Below are 14,201 nucleotides of genomic sequence, written 5' to 3' on the forward strand. Positions count from 1 at the left end.
AGAACCTTTTAGGAGGAATTTTTCACATTTAAGAGGGGAGGGAAAAGTAGTGAACTAAGGAATGTAGAAAAATAAATGGAAAAGGCTCATCATAAGCTTAATTCAATAAAATTATTCTCTGGTGCCAACAGTGAGCCAGAGAGAGCAGTAACAGATATAAGAACAAAATTATGTCAGGAATCTCAGACTCGGAGTAACAGGACGGGGATAAAGGGAATAATCAACCTTTCTTGCAAAAAAAAAAAAGATAGGTTTTTCGTCTCAGAAAAAAAAAAAAAATATAGCAAAGGAAAGGAAATAGAAGGAAAAAATAGCATCAGTATGAATTCTTGAAGCCAGAGCTATACCCAGGAAGTTAACAACGTGCAATGCCTGATCTCGTCTGGTTAAACTTTACAGAGAGGCTGCGGAAGCCTGCCTATGGGAGCTCACCGCTGCACAAGGCCCTGGGGTTCTTTCCAGCAATAATATGTTCTGAGTTTTTCCTCTATTTTTTCAAACAATAAGCATAGAGGGCAAAAAGGCAGCAAACAGCTGTTGTAGCATGGCAGATGATATTTATTTTTTTTTTGATTCTGATTTATAATGGCAAAGGGCTAAATCCTGCCCTTTTTACACCAGTGTTTAGGTCCCATCTGAGTCGTCTCAGCATTATGAATAAAACTTAATTCTCCTCTTCCAAGTTAGCAAAATTTCTTTTGTGGTGTCAGCAAAACAGAGTAGAGGTCAGCAGGATATAGGAGAAGAAAGGAAGAGGAGGCTTGGAAACCACAAGGCAGAGACTGATTGGGTTTCAAAGGGGAAGCCAAGGAGGCAGAATTGAAGTTTGGGGTCTTTATCCCTGCTTACTCCCTCCTTGCTGCACACAGACCTTCCAGATTCACAGATCTGTACCATACTCTTCACTCCATCTGCCTACAGTCATACTTAAATCTGTTTCCTGGAAGAAACTTGGTTTACTGTTTACCCTGCCTCCTTTCTCACCGTCCAGCTGCCCCCAGCTGTTGCCTAAGTCTGGAAAGATTTGGGCTCACTCATGCTGTAGAATGGGAAAAGGATGGGCCACACCTGATAAACCTGGCTGAGCAATTGCTATTCCTCCAGAATTTCCTTGAAGGATGGTGAATGTGACTTCCCACACGCCACCTGTAAGGGCAGGAGCAGCTGCAATCTAAGAAAGAGTGTGGAACGGGTCATTAGGGAAACTTAGGACAACGACAAAGCAAAGCTTGCTAAAGTAAATAAGGAATGGGATCCCAAAGACAAAAAAAAGTGGGATGACAGGGGTGGGTTTGTGCATTGTGCCCCGTGGGAGGATTTGGAGCATTTGTTCATTTGCTTTTTACATCCTAATATCATGGAAGTGTTTCTATTTGTAGTAGAAAATGTCTCAGTATAAATTTAAAAGATACAGTTATTCACCAAAGTAAAGATAATGGAGAACATTTAACCTGAAACTTCCCAAGCAAGAGAAACAAAGACGGAAAGTTTTAAATGGACTTGCAGGAGGAAAACTAGAGGAAGGCTGGGGTTGTATGGTGAACTTTTACATTTTGGGATTTATTATTTAAAAAAAAAAAAAAACAACTAACAAAAAGCTAGCTAATAGGTGATGTGGGATTCTTAATTCATTCAGAAGAATTCTGGAAGACCCAGAATTAATCTCTGGAGATCAAGCAAAGGAAATCAATCAGTTTCAACCAACCTCCTCCAAAGCTCAAACCCCCATCATGTTGTACTTGTTCTGAGCAACTACTCTTACTTTGCTGAGAAAGGCTTACTGGAAGATATAGTCTTCAGTTGGTTTATTTGAATCTAATTCACTTTTCTTTCATATAATAATTTGAGTTTATAATGATTATATATAGTTTACAACCATTGAATTACCTGAAATTTGAAAATTGAGGAGACCATAACTGAAAATGTGTAACCATGTATGCATATTTTATCTTCTTTCCCCCTGACCAATTCACAACAAATCTACAAAAAGCAGCAAACATTTCATTAATGGGCTTTACTTCACCTTGATATTCCCAGGCTGACATTTTGTTGAGCTTTCACCTATCATCTCACCCTGTTTTTCCTATATCCTTGACATTGTTTTGAGTAATTTTCAGTGAGGTGTGGATTGAAACATGTTAACAACTTAATGTTTGTTGTTTTTTTTTTTTTATTGTGCTGCTAATCAAGAATGTAGATTCATTTCTTGGTTTAATATTAAGGCTGTTTGCCCTCATCACGTGACCCTGAATGGAGAAATGGTAGCACGGTCCACGTGGATGCTGGGAAATCTCAGTAAGAGTTTAGGATATAGGATATGAGAAGGGACAGTCAGCTGAACCATTGTTTTCAGCTTCCAGGAGAGGGATACAGACAAAGTATCTACACCTATGAAAGTGCTTATACAGTCCCAGCCAGAAGCAGTGCTTTGGCTTTGGAAACTTAACAGGCACACAAATGAGACTAGAACAAACAGTAACCTCAGTACTGTTTGAAGTGAGGAAACCTAGCACTAGCAAAATGGGCAAAGCACAAGAAATCCAGTGTTCTGTTATAGGCCACTTAACTGATTAAATAGAATTCATTTTAGGTTAGTTTCTTGTAATTACAATTATTATATCATTACATGTTACCATAATTTTGATATTGCATTGTGTTTTATATAATGTTATATCGTTATTGCAATATGCATGTGCTTTATAAAGGTTTATACATCCATCAAGACCTCACACACGCAAAAGCTCAGGCTGGAGGTGTGGGCCAGGTGCCGAGCAAGGCCAGGATTCGCAGCAAGGGTGGGAGCTGTCAAGCCTGGTGACAAGGGAGGAGCAATGGGAGGGTGAAATCTGGGCTTGTCCATGCAGGCAATCATGGTACTGCAAGTGCCACAATCTCAGGGAAACTACCAAGATGGGGAAATGTATGCACAAACAGCTGCAGTAGCGCACAGCGCTGCAGGAGCTTATGGGTGAAATTGTAGCTCTTTTGAAATCAGCATGAAATTTGCCCTTGAATTCAATGCAGTAAGAATGTTCCCCTTCCTTATCAATACTAATTTTTTTTTTTTTTTTGCCTGCTAAAAGACAAAAACTACTGTTAGGTTTTGCTAAGTTTTGTATTTCTAATTTTCAAGTCTTCAGTAAATTATAAAAGCAAACAACAAAAATTTTAATTGAAAGCACGTTAAGTTGCTGAGTGACTGGCTATGCATCTATCACACACTTCACAAAAGCTAAGCACTGAAGAACAAATAAATGAGTAGATTATATAATAAATCCTCACACGTTGCCCATCATGAAAAAAATGCATTACTTCTGTCAGGTGCAAAAACATTAATTCTCCATTGCAAAACAACTACTCTGTCTCATGAACAGTAGGCTTTTCATACACAATTTTCATTTTGCCATCTGATATTTTTAAGTGACAGCATTGGTTTGGGAGTCTCCATTAATGAGCTTTGTTTAAACAATTTCATTCTTTCAGAATGATTTTGAATTTATAATTAACAGGAAGACCTTGGTAACAGAATGGGTCAAGTCCTTGGCAAAAAGAGGTAGAAACCAGATGTTTCAACCGAGGAAGATTTTTTTTTGTCACTTACCCTTTCGTTTTTTAACTAGAAGTTTTACAGGAATAAAATAAGCTGATCTTGGAGAATCAGACAGTTTGTTTCAAGAGATTATTGAAATTTGCTCTGTTTTTCCTTTTATCTGAGCTAAGAATTTTGATACTCAAGGTTATATCAAAACATAGCTGACTTAAGTGTGAGTGTATGTCTGTAATGCCATGATTATCTGTAAGGCCCCCCACATTTTTGTCTTATTTGTCTGACAAATCTCTCTTCTAACACAGGAAAAAGAAAATTATGCAAAATCTTAACTGTCACTTAAATCTAAATTTCTCATTTTTGTGGTTACTAATGGGAACAGAATGTTGTGTTGTTTGAACAAATCCCTAGAGACTGAGATAAGATACTTCCAAAAGGATATGAATTGTTCCTATTAACCTCAATGGCATGTTAACTGTAATCTAAAGTAAATTGGGTACTGCTGTTTAGCCTTTCTTACATAAGAACAAAGTTTAAAAGTGTCTGTCAACTAAATTGATAGACATAAAACGAAAAATGAACAAACGAAGGACACAATTATGCCACTACCTGTGGAATATGGCTTCAGCATACAAGAGGAGACTAAAGTAAAAAAGAGGATTCAAAAATGAGGTACACTTATATAAAAATAAAGAGAAAATTCACCACTGACACAAATGTGAAACAGGAAAAAAATCATATAAATATCCAGTAGAGGGGCTTTACATTTATTTTTCAAGATCTTTTGATTCTTGAAATATTAGCTATAATCAGTGCAAGTTGTATAGATGAGAACATCTATACAGGAAAATTCAAACTATGTTTTTAAAGAGTAAGAGACCTAAAGGAAATGGAGTTTAACCTATCCCAGAGTTTGAGTCCCAAGAAATTCTGATGACAGTCTTTAACTACCAAAATTGCTCAACTGAAGAATGAACAAGTATCTTCATAGAACCAAGGAAGCTATTCTCTCTTTAAGGTGGAATTTACTTTGCAAGTTTGACTACCTAAATGTTGTCCAGAACGATTTCTAATTTTTAATGTTTGAAAAGAGTTTTTGACGAAAGGCTTGTTGGCCTCATCAGCAAGGGAAAATTGTATCAGCTTTTGCCATACTGGAAAATCATAAAACTTCTGTGGAAACTCATGTGAAAACCTTCCAGATTAAAAAACAGATTTTCTTAATCTGCATAAATTATTGATTCAAACTTGATGACATAACAAACTTAGCAAGGCAACTGAGAACTTAAAGACTGAATCCAGATTCTCTATTTGGCACTACTACTTAGGTAATAGTCTATTAAATAAAACTTATAAAAATAAAGTTAACAATATAGTGAAGTAATTTATTGAAATATTCTTCCCTCCCCCTCTTGAAGTCCTACACTCTTTTTAGGTGGTGTACCTATTTGTGTCACATAAAAACATTTTAACGAGGTGAGTAAAAACAGTCCTGAAATTACAGGAAGCCCGTGATATCTCTGGCTTTTCAGAGCATATGGAACTGATAACCCTTTGCCCTTTACCTCTACCTTTTTGATTGATATTTCATTAATGCAAAAGGACTTCTATAGCAGTGTATTTTACGTTACAAGAGTATAATTTTGCATAATTTTAAATGACAGGATAGCATTACATCTTTGTGTCACATGTATTGAAATTTAGAGGACTTCTTAATTTTGTGAAGTCTTCAGAGATAACATAGAAGCAGGGAGATGGATGACAACATTGAACTTGCTCACAGGTAACGTTTGAGCATCCACCTCTAAGCATGAAATTCAACATGCTGAAGTAAGGGCCCAGCTCCCCATGGCTGAGACAATTCAGTTCTCTGTGAGGTGATACACAATAGCTGAAAATAAAGAGTTCCTTCAATTGAATGAGAAGCACCTCTACATTCAATGGGAGTGGCAAAGAGAGGAGGCCTCTGAATCTGATTCCTGAACCAGTGTCTTAAATTACTTTTTGGATGTGAGCATCCATGATAGACAATTGACTTCTTGTTTGTCTCATGTTCTGGTGACCACAAGGCAAAAAAGCAGAGACTCCAGTTATGTTATGCTATTGCATGTTATTTGAAAAACAGTCTCAGAATCTGCAGAATTCAAGGTGACTATATAAGCCTGAAATCATTTTAAAAGGAAGAAACAACTACTTTTGAAGATCTGTTACAGTACCAAAATGTTTTACTTCACAGATCTATATACTGCATACAGTGCCTCATGTTTCATGTTGATCATTTCTCCAGATGCTTTAACAACCCCCAGGATGTTAATAATTCCATCCCAGGATTCAAAGAATTGAGATGAGATTTAATATTCCACCTTGCTTCTTTGAAATTGTTACTCTGCTGTTTCCTAGATTTGGTTGCGTTTTCTTTTCCTCATTAACTCTTGGTATATACTGAAGTGTATTACTGATACTGGCAATTCAGTGCCAGAGGATTCCCTGTTGGCAAAACCGCTCATCTAAAGTAAATGCAAGTCATTCCCTTCATACAGAATGTTTTTAAGTAGTAGAGATATTGATTATCATGCTTTCAAGATCAATAGAATAAGACAAAAGAACAGGGACTGACAGAAAATACCTGGAAAATAGGCATCTTAGAATCATAGAATGGTTAGGGTTGGAAGGGACCTTCAAAGGTCATCTTGTCCAACCCTCCTGCAAGGAGCAGGGACATCCCCGACTAGATCAGGTTGCTCAGAGCCTCATCCAGCCTGGCCTTGAACGATTCCAGGGATGGGGCTTCCACCACCTCTCTGGGCAACCTGTTCCAGTGTTCTACCTGTTCTAGTGCTCTACGCATTTGTTTTCAAAATATTCTAATCATCCTAGATATATCAGTAATTTTGATAAATTGATTTCAATTTCCTGAATTTCCCATTGTAAGCTCTTCAGTGGATAGAATGTAGGGCTCTAGAAACAAATATGTGACATTTTTTTGTTTGCAGATTAGATCCTCTTCCCCCTTCCCAAATAGTTACAACACTTAGAAGGGTAATGGAGTCTTCCAAGGACGGTTAAGAATTCTACAAGCTTCAAAGCGTCCTGCCTATATTAGCAATTAACATACCTTCCTTTTGGAGGATCAAGCACTTGTATTTATTTTCATGGCTTTGAGATAACATACTCCATGTGTCAGGGCCATAGAGATGAAACACAAAGCGTATTTACATGTTCTTTCCTCCTCTCCTTAAAAATCCTTTATATCTCCACAAATCAGTTTACTTTGAGGACTCTTATGCTAAACTAATAATTTCTGTCCATCTTTTGGGCTTGCCTTATCTGTCTGGAGGTGTGGATAATTCCAGATGGCTTAGACATCTTCAGCTAAAGAAAAAGAAAACTTATCCACATCTTTTATATGACATGCATCTAAAATAATGTGTTTACTGAAGACCCAAAACCTGCACAGAACTTCTAGTCTTCAACCATTTCAAAACTGGAAAATCTCCTCCCTAGATCAGCAGTGCTGACTATATCCTAGTACTTGCTGCTACATTGCAATCCTTCTAGTTAGACCAGCAGCACAGCAGGGCAGAGGAAATATTTTCTATAGGGCTGAGATTATAACAACATAACTGATTTGAATTAAGATTTCAGCTCTAGACCTTCCCCATTGTTCAGAACCCCACCATGTGAGCAATATTCTGGTAGTCTGGTCCTTCTTCTGCAATTTTATGCCATGATCCTGTAGATTAACTCACTTTAGCTCTAGCAATTTTAGTGCTAAAGGTGATTCAGCCTGGTTTGGCAACGACAGCTGCTAAAATCACAGGTACTTTCTGAACTAGCTCATAAAATCTCTGGTCCCTTGTCAGGAGATTGTGCCACCAGCATTCAACTTGACACAGCAATGGGAAATGAGACCTGCTTAAGCTTGGAGTCAGAAACAAGATGGCTTTGTGTCTTGCGGCAAAAAATGATGTCAGGGCAGGTGTCCCTGCCCTAACTCTGCCTGTGGAAGAGGCTGATCTCCCTTTGCTGGCAAAGAACTGGAGAGCTCATACAGTCCCCCCGTGCCCTAGCAAGCTGTATAACCTATAACCTTTTGCTGTTGAAATGTGATACTCTTTCAAGAATGGGAGATCCCAACCAGCAACTGGAGAGGAAAGCTGATGACAATGAGCTGTGAAATTGACTGAGCTCTCTATGTATTTATACATCCTTTTTTTTTCTTTCCCCCCTTCTGTGACAGTTACAATCCAGCCAGTCATGGCTCTTTGCTCTTCTAGGAGTGCTAACTATCCAGTTTTCTCTCCGTCAGGGTTACCAGCATGCCTCCTCGCAGTTTTTGCTCTTCTAGAGGTGCTAAGTACCTTTTACCTCTCAAGTTGTTCAGTTGATCAGCAGTTTCATGAGACCCGATGAAGACGCTGCGTGCCTGAGAGAGCTCCTGCATTTTTCCTAGCTGGTTTCAAATTTTCAAAAAAATACAGATATGTGTTTATATATAGATATTTGCCTTTTCTTACCTTCTCGTCTCTCAAATGGATAGGGCGTACAGAAGCGCAGAGGCGGCTGGGGAGCGGGTGCTCGGGCGGGTGGGGACGTGCTGGGGGACGCGGGCCTGGCTGCGAGGTGCCAGGCTGGGGCTCTGCCCTCCAGCGTCGGGCTACCTGTCACTTCTAATGACTTCTTCTTCAGCTATTTCTGTGTCTAGGCAGGATGGCCTGCAGGTGGCCTAGTAGCTAGCTGTCTCCCAAGCTGCCGGGGAGCTGCCGATGTGTGTGACCTGAATTGCAGCGCTTGGGCTATAGGCGCTGCTTTACATGCAGCGTGCGTAAACAAGAGGCACAGAGCAGCCCTGCTGATATGGCTGTTGTATAGCAGTTATTGCTTTGACACATTTAGACACAGCACCTCTGTAATTTGTCTCGACGTGATATCATCTTTTGTCTCAGCAAACTGACCCTTTTATCTGTCTCAGTTCTGCTTTCTCTAGCGCTTCCCATTTTGTGCCAGCAGTGACAACGGGCAATGGCACAGGGGGAAAATAGAATATTCAGAAGGTGATAGAAATAATAACTGACTTCAAAGTTATTCACTGTTTTGAGGTGTTTGTGGACTTCTTGGTTGGTTTTTTTTAATTGAAGCATGCGTCTGTGTGTGAGAAATGCTGCCTGTATTACATGATTCTTCTCATTCAGCTATTTGAAAACTACAGTGAATTTCAGTTATGAAATGACATTTGGAGGCTAGATTACAGCTCCTTTTTAAAGCACTACTTTGCATAATAGATGTACTACAAAATATTTGGATTTAATCTTACAAGTATATATTTCTCCATATAGAGACATGTAAAATGGGATATTAGAATAAATATTGTTTTTTAAATTTTCCTAATTGCCTTTGTGAGCTAATTTGCACTTTGCACTCATAGCTAAAATGCTAGGACTGATGTAGGCGATGTCTTCCTGAAGGGAATTTTCTATCCGATTCTGCTCATGCCCTGCTCAAGTACATCCTGCTCTTTGCTGGCGGAGGAGTCATTGGAAAGCAGCAGAGACCGACTGTCATGCTGAGGAATTTCCCTTTTTGCAGCATAGGCAATTTGTTGTGGCCATGACAATGCAAACACTGCAAAGTGGGATAACTTAGGTCTTCTCTGCTTCCCTCTCCTGTTGACGCTGAGATATAATGTGGGAAATAAGAGGAGTACAAGAAAGCAAAAGAGAGTAGGCTTTCACTATAACAATTGAAAAGAGTTTTATTTAACAACTAAATCATGTAATGCAGTAAGTAAATAGAGAGTAATGCAATATAGATTTGATATGGAAAATTAATATGCAACAGTGATACAAAATACATACCAATAATGATAATGTTAATATAGATGAGAAGAAAAATAAAAAAAAAAACAGAAAGGAAGATACTGAAGATCAAAATTAAGATTGTTTCAGAGAAACAAAGAAAGGAATGCTCAGTTCAATTTTCACCTAACTTGTATTCAGCAACAAAAGTCCAAGGAAAGAATGGACAAGGAATGCTGAATCCATTTTCAGTTGTCTTGGTCAATAACCAGAACTTTTCAATCTATGCAAATTAGTTGGATATAATCAATCCATGTTATCTCACTGAAGCAAAGGCAAAAATTATCTTTATTGGCTACTTGCCAGCCAAGCTGCTTTTTTTTACCCAAGGAAAGTCCCACCCGGTCTCTGTCTTGCACCTCCAACATTTCCTAATCCTATAACTTTCATTTAGCCTAATATTAAATTGACCTAAACTGCCTGTAATAGTAACTCACATATGCTAAACTACTATTCATGTTCTTACCCTATTATATCTCTCATGTTTATCATATGTGACATCCTATATTATAATAAATTAAATACTATACCTGGACTGACTGAAAGAGTTAGGATTAAATGGTAGTACTATGCTGATCCACAAAGAAGATTTTAGGATTTAGGTTGGACAGTATCTCTGAATAATAATAACAATATGATAGGTTTTACCACCTATGTTTGTTTTGGGTTTTTTCACTTCTTACTGTAAATTGGCAGTTTGCAGGTAGAATTTTAAAAGTGGTACCATGGACTCCTGTGGCACATTCTTCCTCCTTTTTTATTGAGGGTTTATGAGACATGTCAGAGCAGTTATCAGCAGGTTACAAGGGCATCAAGGGGATGGTGAGAATAGTTTCTGTGGATCTTTTTTCTTTCAACCATTCTCCAATAAAGTAGCAGCCAAAAATAATATGAAAATGGCTCAAATAAACAGGATTACTGTGATAAAAAGAGTTAAGAATATTATATCACATATGAAACTGTTAAGGGCGAATATTTCCAAATATTAATTCTAGGGGCTTGTAGGGGGAGCCTTCCCCCCCCGCCCTTTCTCTCTCTCTCTGTCTCTACCTATTTATTTCTGTTGTATCAGAAGAATTTGAATTTCCATAGTTAAGGTTAAGTAGTATTTTTTAGCCCATCTTTCAATCAGGGGATGAAATTCTGATTGTCTCTAGGCAATGTTGTGCTGGGGCATGTGATTGTCAGAGTCTAAAGCCAAACTATTGTGCAAAACATGGAAAAATAACATAAACTGGCAAAAAAACCCCTCTTAATTTCTATCCCCAAAAAGCTGCATAGCCACAGAAAAAAAAAAAAATTACATTTCCAGATTGAAATTTAACTTAATTTTATGTATTAATTTTATTCATTATTTTTAAATTTTGCATGTGTCTGGGAAACTGAGGCTGATGGAGGAAAATATTGTGCTGATGTTTTGGAATGAGAAAGCCTGTCTAAGCAGCAGTAGCAAGTGGGTCGCGGGCAGGCAGAGTTCAATAAACAAAAGCATATGTGCCCTGCAGTGCCTTTTGCCTTTCCCTCAAGCAGAGTCTGGCTAGCGAACCTTAGCTTCACAGTGCTGGGGCCGGGAGTGAGCACTCCTGACCTTTATCAGAGCAAAAAGCTGCTGACATCAGGGGACCTTGGAGGCTGCGAGGTGCCCTCTTGCACCTACTTCTGGGGCTGCTGGAAGGGGGAGGCGGTGGGGACCAAGCGTGTCACTGCACACAGCCTGCACTCGGCAGAACGACAGGGAAAGAGCGACAGTTTTCTTCTTTTCTCTCTTCTGCCTTTTGGAAGGATTTGGCTAAATTGGTTTAAACAGCATCTTTCTCAAAGGAACTCCAGCTAGGAACGAGCGAAGGTGCCGGAATTGCCCATCTTCAAGCTCCTATCCTGGCTGTGACAAGCGTTTCTATACCACCTCCCGTGGCTACATTGCTGAAAGCTTTAAGACTGATGTATGAAATTGTGTTCTGCCACCATATATTAAAGCATGGATACACATATAGATTTGTCATGTGCACAAAATCTTGGTGGAGATGATTTTGTGAACACGATACGATGGGTAGGGTACAAGATAAATGTGATTTCTCCTGTAATTGTGATTTTTCACAAAAGCATGTGAGTGTTTTCATACATATACATTTAGATAAACCAATACTGACCCTCTATGGGCGTATTTAAATGAATTTATGACCACTTCATTTTTAAAAATTGAATTATGAACAAATGTGGATTTTTGGAAGCAAAAAAACCCACTGGATCCTCCATTTTTCCACATAGCACAAGCCTGGGAATTGCAGCCAAAAAAAATCTCATATCCAGCATAATACTAGAGCATATCTTTGAGGAAGATGGCTTATGCAAAATTTTCAAGCAGTATACATCCATTGTGTCCCTTGCTTACTTTCACTGGGAGTCACATTTAGAGCATTGCCCAGTTTGCCAAACATAGTAGAAAATCCTCCTCCTCCCCGCTCTCTCACACATTTCAACTGAATCTCTGTAAATCAAGTATAAACCAGTTTAATTTACTGGGTGTAAGGTTTTTTTTTAGTTGAAATTGGACTAATAGGCCTAGATAATGGGTGTAGCCTAGTCCAAACAGTCTAGATCATCAGGCTTGCCATGGTGATGTTATTTTGGTGGACTGGTGAAAGCCAAGAGAGCTGACCTGCACATGGCCGGTTCAGTTAAGGTGTGGAGGAGGCAGCAGAGCTCAGCCTCGGGTGCCGAATGCCCTCCTGGGCTGTTGGCCTTAGCCTGCCCCAGCTGCACAGGGATTTTGCCTGGGGTTGAGGAGAGGCACATGTCCTTCCCTGGGAGCAGGCAGAGAATAAGCAGAGAAAGAGTTACTGGAGCTGAAAGGTTGTAACTCATTAGCTGCCATAATTCGATTTACTATCTGAATTCTACTGAAATCTCCCCTGGGAAAAGGTGTGCTTTTAACCATGTTACCATCCTTTTGTAGACATGCGAATTGTAATTTAATACCCATCAATTGCCTGGTGTTAGGTTCCTCACTTACAATTACTTAGACTGGACAAAGTGTGTCCAAATGAATAGTGCCTCATCTATATTGAGACTGTAATATATTAAAAGCATCTTTCATCTTGGCAAGGCAAAGGTTAACTTTAATTTGTAAGATATTTTTCTTTAATAAAGTGTGTGTATAGAAAAGACCTGTGCAGAGGAGTTCCTTGCCTATACAGACAGAAGAATGTTCTGTGGACAGCAAAGGTGAAATGTTACTACTGGAATGGTGTCAATGTTTTTTATTCATTAAAAAAAACCCCAACATCTAAAATGAAATGAAGCCTAAAAATGAATGACAAACAAGTGCTAAGAACAAGCCTCCATGAACTCTAGAGTTTTGTATGGCTTAGTCCCCAACTATTTTTAATTTTCTCCCTGCTGGAGACCACATCCCCTTAAGAGAGCTGGCAGCAGGGATCGCGTGTCCACATTTCTGCTGCTGCAGGCAAAGTCTGGTGTGGTACCTGAGATTCCTCTTCCCTCCCAGCAAGTCAGGCTGTTTGCACGGCGCTGGCCCAGGCGCTGACACATCCTCCTTTCCTGCTTGTTCTGCTGTCAGAGACATAACCTCTGCAAAAGGTGAGATACACAGCTGGGGCAATAATTGTGGGAACACCAGAGTGTATCTACAGGAATATATTTCCTGCGTGCTGAAAGGGGTTTTCTGCAAGGAAAGGATGGGGTTTTTTATGACATATTTACATTAGGTATTGTCCTGATGTACAAAGTTAGTGAAATTACTAAATTAATTAACAAAATTGGAGCTATTAACAAGTGGAACTGCTTTTTGTTCCTAAACTCGAACCACTTAAAAACTGCTTAGTCAATATTTACATTTTGGTTGATGTTTCAGTGAGAGAGACCTTTGTTCAGCTAAGGCATAGCTCTAAAAATACAGCTCTCTGCAATAAGGTAAGTCCTCCCCGCCTCTGTCACAAGTCAAATACATATGCTCTTCACAGTTCTAACTCGATTAAACTCCATCATCTTATATATATGATTAATGGTCAGAGACCCATCCTCTTCTGCATCCTTAGAAGAAGCAGATAGGCGTAATTTAATTCCTGGCTTTCTCTGGCTTTTTTCTTTAGTGCTTTATTTTAATGCTATGTAGAAAACCTCAGTCTCACCTCAGAGCACTATTATTCTGACCATGATATTTGGACTACGATAGAAGCTTTTTTTTATACTCCTTTATTCCGTCTGATATTCTCTTCCCTCCTCCTCCCCCTTAGCCTTGAGTCACTTCACTCCCTTGCCCCGCTCCAGATCCTTGAGCTTTTCTAGTCTTGCTGCTAGTATTTCTTTCGTACTTTTGAATTCTCTTGATGTGTGGTCCTTAAAGTTCAACTCATCTCATGTTCAATGTCTCTCACCTTAGGCCAAAACGTGCTCCTCTCCCACAAATAGGGCCTAGGGATGAGATAAGCATGATCCAACCAGGCAAAATTTGTAATTCCTACCTCTCGGCTATCCCGGCCCGTGTCAACCTGCCCACCTCACCCCAGTGACATTGTGCTGCGTTGGCTTGCTGCCACATGGCACCTGGGCTTGCTACCCACCAGCTTGCGGTGACAAGGGTGCTGAGAAGGCTCTGCCCAGGGCAGTGGTGGGATGCATGGAGTGATGTCCTCCGGGACAGCATGGACAATGGCAGCGCTTCTCAATGCCTGCCTTCCACAGGCCAGGGACAGAGACATCAGCACCTGTGGTGGGGAAGGAGGGAGGGGGGCAGTTTGCTCTCCAATAGATGTTATATGCTTTCAGAATATACATAA

Source organism: Chlamydotis macqueenii, chromosome 3, assembly GCF_036417535.1.
Source record: "Chlamydotis macqueenii isolate bChlMac1 chromosome 3, bChlMac1.mat, whole genome shotgun sequence".
Classification (NCBI taxonomy): domain Eukaryota; kingdom Metazoa; phylum Chordata; class Aves; order Otidiformes; family Otididae; genus Chlamydotis; species Chlamydotis macqueenii.